At 36.1% G+C, this 7,347-nt stretch overlaps 1 pseudogene; it reads right to left on the reverse strand.

Moving 5' to 3' along the window:
- Window positions 1-5,739: 5,739 nt before the first annotated feature.
- Window positions 5,740-6,990, reverse strand: LOC149144573 (FRIGIDA-like protein 4a; annotated as a pseudogene).
- Between the last annotated feature and the right edge of the window lie 357 nt (window positions 6,991-7,347).

The following is a 7,347-nucleotide window of genomic DNA, read 5'->3' on the forward strand; positions in this document are numbered from 1 at the left end:
AAGTTAAAAGGATTTCAATCAATATCGTGTAATACTAATTTCATCTTCAAGCTTTGGTTGTTACTTAAATGGACATGATACCAAGTCTTTTCAATTTCATAGTTAAAATATGTTGAATGTGGCAACAAGATTATTCCAATTTTAATTTGTGCTTGAATTAAAATTGAGAATTAAAATTCGAATTTAGTCTCACCAGTTGCTTGAAAAATAAGTAATTAATTCATCTTGAGTTAGTTAGTTGGAGAAATTCAAGCTAGAAGTCTTTCTGAAGTCATGCAACAGTTATCCCTTAAATTAAGGAGATTATCCCTTAATTAAGGAGATAAGATTGAGTTATATTTGAGTTGTAATTAGTTAGCTCAGTTTACTGAGTTAAGTCTAATTAAATTAGTTCCAAATTGTTTGAGGAACTAATTGTGAGTTCAGTCAGTTAATGCATGAATTCATCGAACTAGTGTACTCCAGATAACTGAAGATTCTCTCATCAGTAACTCATGCATGTCTATTCAGAGAAAGACCTAGTTGAGATTAAGGACAGGGACAATGTACTATCAGTTGCATGAGTTTTCCTATAAACAAAACTCATGCATTCGGAAGGAATTCATTCCTTGAGTATTGCGCAGTTTTATAGGGTGTGAGATCAGTGTCAGTGATCAGTGTTACACTTGGTAACAGTAGGATCACCCAAGAGAAACAGCGCAAGGAAATAGGATCTTGGAGGGCAGAGGAAGAGGCTTATGAGAAGTCTATTTTGTCTGTGAGCATCTATGAGGGATTATACTGAGATCTGGCTAGATGTGAGAGCTCAAGCTTTGTGTAATCCTGATATATTTTCACTTGTTTGATAATACAGATAGTGGGGTTTTAGCTGAGGCTTTCCCCTGATTATTCTTTTGTGTTTCATGTGCATTGATTCTTCTTCTGGTTATATGTGTTCCTCTTGATCTTTCTCAAATCTATTAATCTTCTGCAAGTTTGATTGCAGAAGTATATTAAAGTATTTTTCTTTAGTTATATTGCATTATCAGGTTAATCTACAATCAGAATTTCCACGTGGTATCAAATAAAAGGTTATTAGAGTTGTGAACAATATACTGAAAAGAGAATTCGAAGTTTTAAGTTCAGGGTTGCAAGTGCAAAATCGAATTCTTATCATACTTCAAGGTTGGCCAATGGCCTTTAATGGCTTGAGACTCGAGTATGCCTTGGATGGTAGCTCAAATTACATAGCATGGAAAGATCACATGGACACTGTATTAGAAGACAACGGCTTGAAGGAATTCATTGATCAAGAAATCCAAAAGCCAACTTCAACTAATGCACAAGAGTTGGTTGAGTGGAAGAAGTGTGTGGCGAAGGTGAGACAGATCATCCTTGAGGGAGTTTAAGACCATATCGTCTCGAGTCTCCATGGGAAGGATACTCCATTTTCAATGTGGAAGACATTAAAGGACCTCAACCAGAACAGTAGCGACCAGAGGAAATTGGCGCTCAAGGATAAGCTTCAAAGAATCAAGATGGAGAAGGGAGATATTATTTTCACATATCTGAACAAGCTCACCACCTGTAGATATGAACTTAGCAGTGTGGGAATAACTGTTGCCGATGATGATATGGTGAACCTCGCTCTCCTTGGCCTTCCAAAGAGTTGGAATAGCTACTAGGACTCTGTGAATGAAAGGAAGAAACTGTTGGATTGGGAACGACTATGGTCGGATATGGTGTAGGAGGAGATCAAGAGAACCACACGAGATGGTTCTTCATCAAAGAATGATGATGAAGAAAATATGGCCTTAACAAGTAAGACAAGGAAAGGGAAGGGGAAGGCTTCCCATTCCAAATTGAATTCTTCTCATGGAGGGAAGAAGGGTCACAAGTCTAAAGTGAGATGTTTTAGTTATCACGAGATGGGACACTATGCAACTAATTTCCCATCATAAAAGTCCAAGAAGGGATCCTCGAAAGGATCAGAAGGTGAGGCATTAATCTCTTAGTTCAAAACGGACTTTACCCTCATCACATGCATGGTGTCATCGATGGTGGGTTGTGTTTGGTATCTTGATAGTGCAGCCTCATTCCACATGACCGGCGATAAAAGTTTATTCAGTACCTTGGAGGAGAAAGACCTCAAGATGCACACAGAGATGGGTGATGACGAAAGTACAGTGTTTTAGGAGTGGGCACGGTTGCTTTTTAGAGGGAGCATGGAGCTCCTCTCACCTTGATAGATGTGAAGTATGTGCCTGGACTGAAGAAGAACTTGGTATCGATCGTGATGTTGGAGGACAAAGACTAAGATGTTGTCTTCAGTAAAGGAAAGACGTTCCTAAGACACATAACCATGGGTCAGACCAAGAGGATCGGGATTCAAGTGAAGAATCTCTATAAACTAGAGGTAGATGATTGTGCAACATTGAGTTCGAAATCAAAATTGGTGCAAAGCCAAGACATTGGTGAGTTATGGCACAGGCGGTTGGGCCATTTGCATCATGGAGTCTTGAAGATAATGTAGTAGATATCTACAGGACTTCCCAAAGGTAAACTTGAGCAAGTTGACACATGCAAAGGTTGTACCTTGGGAAAGTACGCCAAGTCTTCCTTTCATGATCGAGACAGTCGAGCAGAAGTGATCTTAGAGCGAGTTCATACTAATTTGTGTGGACTATTTTTGATGGCATCCACAGCGAAGCAAAGGTATTATGTGATTTTCATTGATGATTATTCTCGTAAATGCTGGATTTATTTCATGCAAAAGAAGGACCAAAACCTTCTCAAAGTTTTGTGAGTTCAAAGCTTTGGTCGAGAAAGAGTCAGGGAAGAAGATTAAGGCCTTAAGAAGCAACAACGGTGGATAATATGTCTCTCAAGAGTTTAAGGACTTATGTGTAGCAGAAGGAATTAAATGAGAAGTAAATATGTAATTTATACCACATGTTTTAAAATTTAAAAAATTTAAAGATAGAAAATAAGTACAAATAATACAAATTGAAATTTAAAAACTTTACATAAATGCATTATTTTTTAACCTAAAACCTTATACATTTATAAAATCTCAGACATGAATCAATCGCTTTAATATTTCAAACTTCATATAAAAAAAATCCTCACTAAGTCACTCACAACTACTTCCTATAAACCAACATACTAACCATAACGTAACCTCTGTATAATATCCTCTTCCATGAAAGGACCTTTACACATTATATAGTGTACAATTCCAAAGCTTGCCTTGATCTATTCACTTGTTACTTTATGTGAAGAAACAAAGTACATTGTAATAGTGTGGGAAGGATAATTCCAAATATTGCATGCTCTCTTGTTTGGTCAAGCAATCGATACCATGCTGGCTGGAAGTATAATTAGTAAAAGCACCTTAAATGTGATTTGAGAGCTATCAAAGGCGTCATTGGCATGGTTTGAGTATGAATTCCTGAAAGGGTATCTATTGTGCATTTGTCATTAGGAAAGTGGCTGACTGAGAGCACCTCATTTCATTCTTCTCTATTTTCATATACGTCCTCAATCCATTCATTTATACATCCCATATGCCATCCATCCAAATGAAACTTTATCTCTGATGTCCCAACAAGAATCGATCTCCCCAAGGCCATAACAATCTAGCAGTGAAACGAAATATCTCTAAAAGGGAAAGCCCCAATCCCACCAACTCTCTGGGCTACTAGAACATTTGTCCTTCAATCCCTCTATCCAGCCACGTGTCATGAGTTCTAGATGTTTCTAATCAAATTTATTCGAGGAAGTTCCAAGATCCCCGCTAAAGAAAGGGAAACCCTGTCATTGGTACGAGAAAATCGCCAGGAATAAGAAAATTGTTAATGGCAAAAGCACAGTATCCTATTCAATTTTCTACGAAATTTAATTTTATCCATGAAATAAGAAACATTGTTTTTGAAACTAATAATAAAGTAGTGGACGATGAGAAAGTAAAGTAAACTAGTGAAGAAAGAAAAATGAAGATATGTGTAGACTGATGTGCAGAGGAGAAGTGTCGTAATCTGACTTTAAAAAGAAGAGATAGTGGGTGGGGAAGAAGAAAGATCCACATTACCCATAGTGCAGATTTTATGTTCTGATTGCATCCTTTTTCTGTAATGGCACGTGGAAAATAGTCCATGTAACAAATGAATTGTTTCCACTCCAACATGGTAAAGTTCATATTTATGTAACGGAAACCCAATGATACGTGTAGGGTAGGATAAATTATTCCCACACACAAATATGAAAGATACAGTCTCTTCGACTCTGAAATGCATGACAAGAACCACTATGAGATGAATAAGAAAATCGTACGATCAAGAATAAGAAAATCGCTAGTTCAATTTCCATTATAAGCACCGATAGAATATGAAATCACTTAGGTGGTTTAGAGATCGTGTTTTCAGGGGCACCTTCGAAAATCCAACCCCACCATATAGATATGGATCGATGCTACCATCGCAAATACAGTGCCAAGTTCTAAAACAATGACAATTATCACGGAAGGATCTACGATCTGTAACCATAGGGTTTACCACCAAAGCAATCAAAACCCTAAATTTACTACCTCTACAATTTAATCATTTTTTTCCTTGGTAATCGATCCAATCCAGTCCACATAGTTATACCATGGCAACAAAACTTTCTCAATGAGAGATGAAATTTCGATGAGAAAATAAAAGTAGAGGAAGAGCTCAAAAAAAAGCAAGAAAATTGAATTTTGAAAAAGAGAAAAACAAGGAGAGTGAAAAATACCTTCGAATCCCAACAATTTAAAGTGTAAAAATAGAAGATCCAGGCAAGCATGGGAAGACGGTTGAACGATGGGTGGTAAAATTTTGTAAATGGGAGACACTTAATGATCTCACATGCATGTGTTGCAATCAAAATAATGTGAAGCCTTCGTTTGTTTCATATGAGCCCCATGTTCATTGCATTCCATAATCGAAATGTCGATATTTAACCGTAGCATCTGACATGTTATGACAATTTAGTGAAATATTTTAAAAGAAATTCAAAGCATATTTAGCAATTACATAGTCCACTAGGACAAATCAGGCAGGTACTTTTTCAAGGGAAAATCGTTGCATCCAAATAAAGCTAAGAAGAGTAACTTGCAAACCATTTAGAAAAACTATTTGGACGATCCCACGACTAGAATAAAAAGTTACATTTGGATTTGTTGAAAACGTTATGCTTCTTAGACCTGTAACTGAAAAGTGATTACTTCAAAGTTCATTTAGCAGGGAGTTCAGTCTACATCAGTAGCTCAAGACATGGCTTCCAAAATACCAAATAAAGCAGACCTACCATAAATATGAAGACTGGTAAAAAGTTAATGGAGGCACACCACTACCAATATTATAACTTCCATAACTGGTTGATCCATGATAGGAGCCAACCCCATACAAAGACGATTGTAGACTTTCTGATGGATATAAATGAGATTTAGAAAAAGATGTTGGGTTGCTTTCAACATCATAGGTTGATCGATATATGTCTTGGCTTCCCCGGTCATATACACCCTGACAAAGTAAATTGTAAGACAAGACACTGGATATGTCTTCGCTTCCCCTGTCATATACACCCTAACCAGGGAAATTGTAAGATGGGATACTGGGCATTGGAGTAGGATGTTGTAAGTCAAAAAAATTGGAAGGGGCAAAGGAACTGGGACAGGAAGGTTTAATAGGGAGAAACGAATAAGAATTGGAAAGGGAAAAGGGACTAGGAGGGGTAGTTTTAGGGAGCAGGGAAAGGGGCAAAAGAACTGGGACGGGAAGGTTTAGTAGGGAGAAACGAATAAGAATTGGAAAGGGAAAAGGTACTAGGAGGGGTAGTTTTAGGGAGCATGGAAGAAGAATTCGGAAGGGAAAAGGCACTCAAAGGGGAGGGTTTAGGGAACAGTGAACCAACAATAGTACCAACATGACCAACACCACCACCACCATTATCACTGTTAAGATGGTCCCATTTATTCTAAGTCCTAATGGCTTCTGCAAATGTTTTCCTCTCTTCCATGTCTTTTTGTAACTGAGCCACACATTTTTCAAGATCTTTGGTAGGCATCTGTGATTCACGTTTGTGCACTTCAATGAACTTTATTGCATTGTTCAATGAATGAATTTCTTTTGAGGCTGCTGAATTCTGCAATAAGACATGGAAGTGTTTAGAGAGTATGTCTAATGACAAGTTAATATTTTGATAGTTTATACTCACAAGGGAGCATGAACCACACCAATAAGAATAAACATACCAGTGACCCAAAATGGTCTCTTCCTTTTTTTCTATTTCTTTTGATGCTTAAGATATGCCTTCAACACAATCATAGGTGGAAATATTTCTACAAGTCCAAACGCAAAGACAAATCATAAAGAACCCATTTACCTTTGACTGCACAATTTTTCCACAACATCTGCAAGAAACAAGACCAAACATGTCATGTAGGACCACAATCAACCAATTAGATGCCCGTAAAATCTTGAAAACAACTTGTATAAACCACAACTTTGTAAGCAATTTCAAAATAATTTAGAGCACAAGAGTCAATGAGTTCAAGAGACCTTTTTGTCGAAGGCATATTAAGCATAATAATCATCTATGTGTCAAGAATGAAATCATTAGCCAACGAGTAAACAAACATTTTTGTTGAAGGAATATTAAGCATAATAATCATCTATGTCTCAAGAATGAAATCATTAGCCAACCAGTAAACAAACCTTTCTATTGAAGGCATACTAAACATAATAATCATCCGTCTGAAGAATGAAATCATCAGCCAAACAGTTTTTATACATAAAAATACACATTAACTTGTAAGCAATTGAACAAGTACAAAAATTGTTGCAAGTAAACTCAGCCTCGCACTTGACAAGGAGTACATTAACATTCATTTGATCTTAGGAATTAGATACATAGTTTGAAAAAATATTTCTACGCATTTGGACAACTAATCTAAGAAAATAACAAACAGTCACCTATAAATGCACCCATTATTGACACATTCACATCGAAATTATTGTTCAACAAACAAGCCAATAAAAATACTACTCATGGATCCTTGGCCATTGCCTGAAGACATAGGTAGAGCATACCTTGAGAGATCAAAGGTCGAGAGCATATTTTGACATGAGGACACATGAGACACGAGAAAGATATTGATAGTATATATATTTAATAATAATATTAAATATTATTTATTTAAATTTAGGAAAAACTTAATTTAAAGAAAATAATTAAAATACTATGAACAAATTTAATATTTTTTTTTTTAATTTAATTTAATATAAAAACAAATATTAATATGGTTAAAATGAGAACTATTATCAAAAGTTATATAATAAAATAAAA

The sequence above is a fragment of the Pinus tabuliformis genome, chromosome X (assembly GCF_031772625.1).
Source record: "Pinus tabuliformis cultivar Carrire ecotype Pingquan chromosome X, CPIR1, whole genome shotgun sequence".
Lineage (NCBI taxonomy): Eukaryota > Viridiplantae > Streptophyta > Pinopsida > Pinales > Pinaceae > Pinus > Pinus tabuliformis.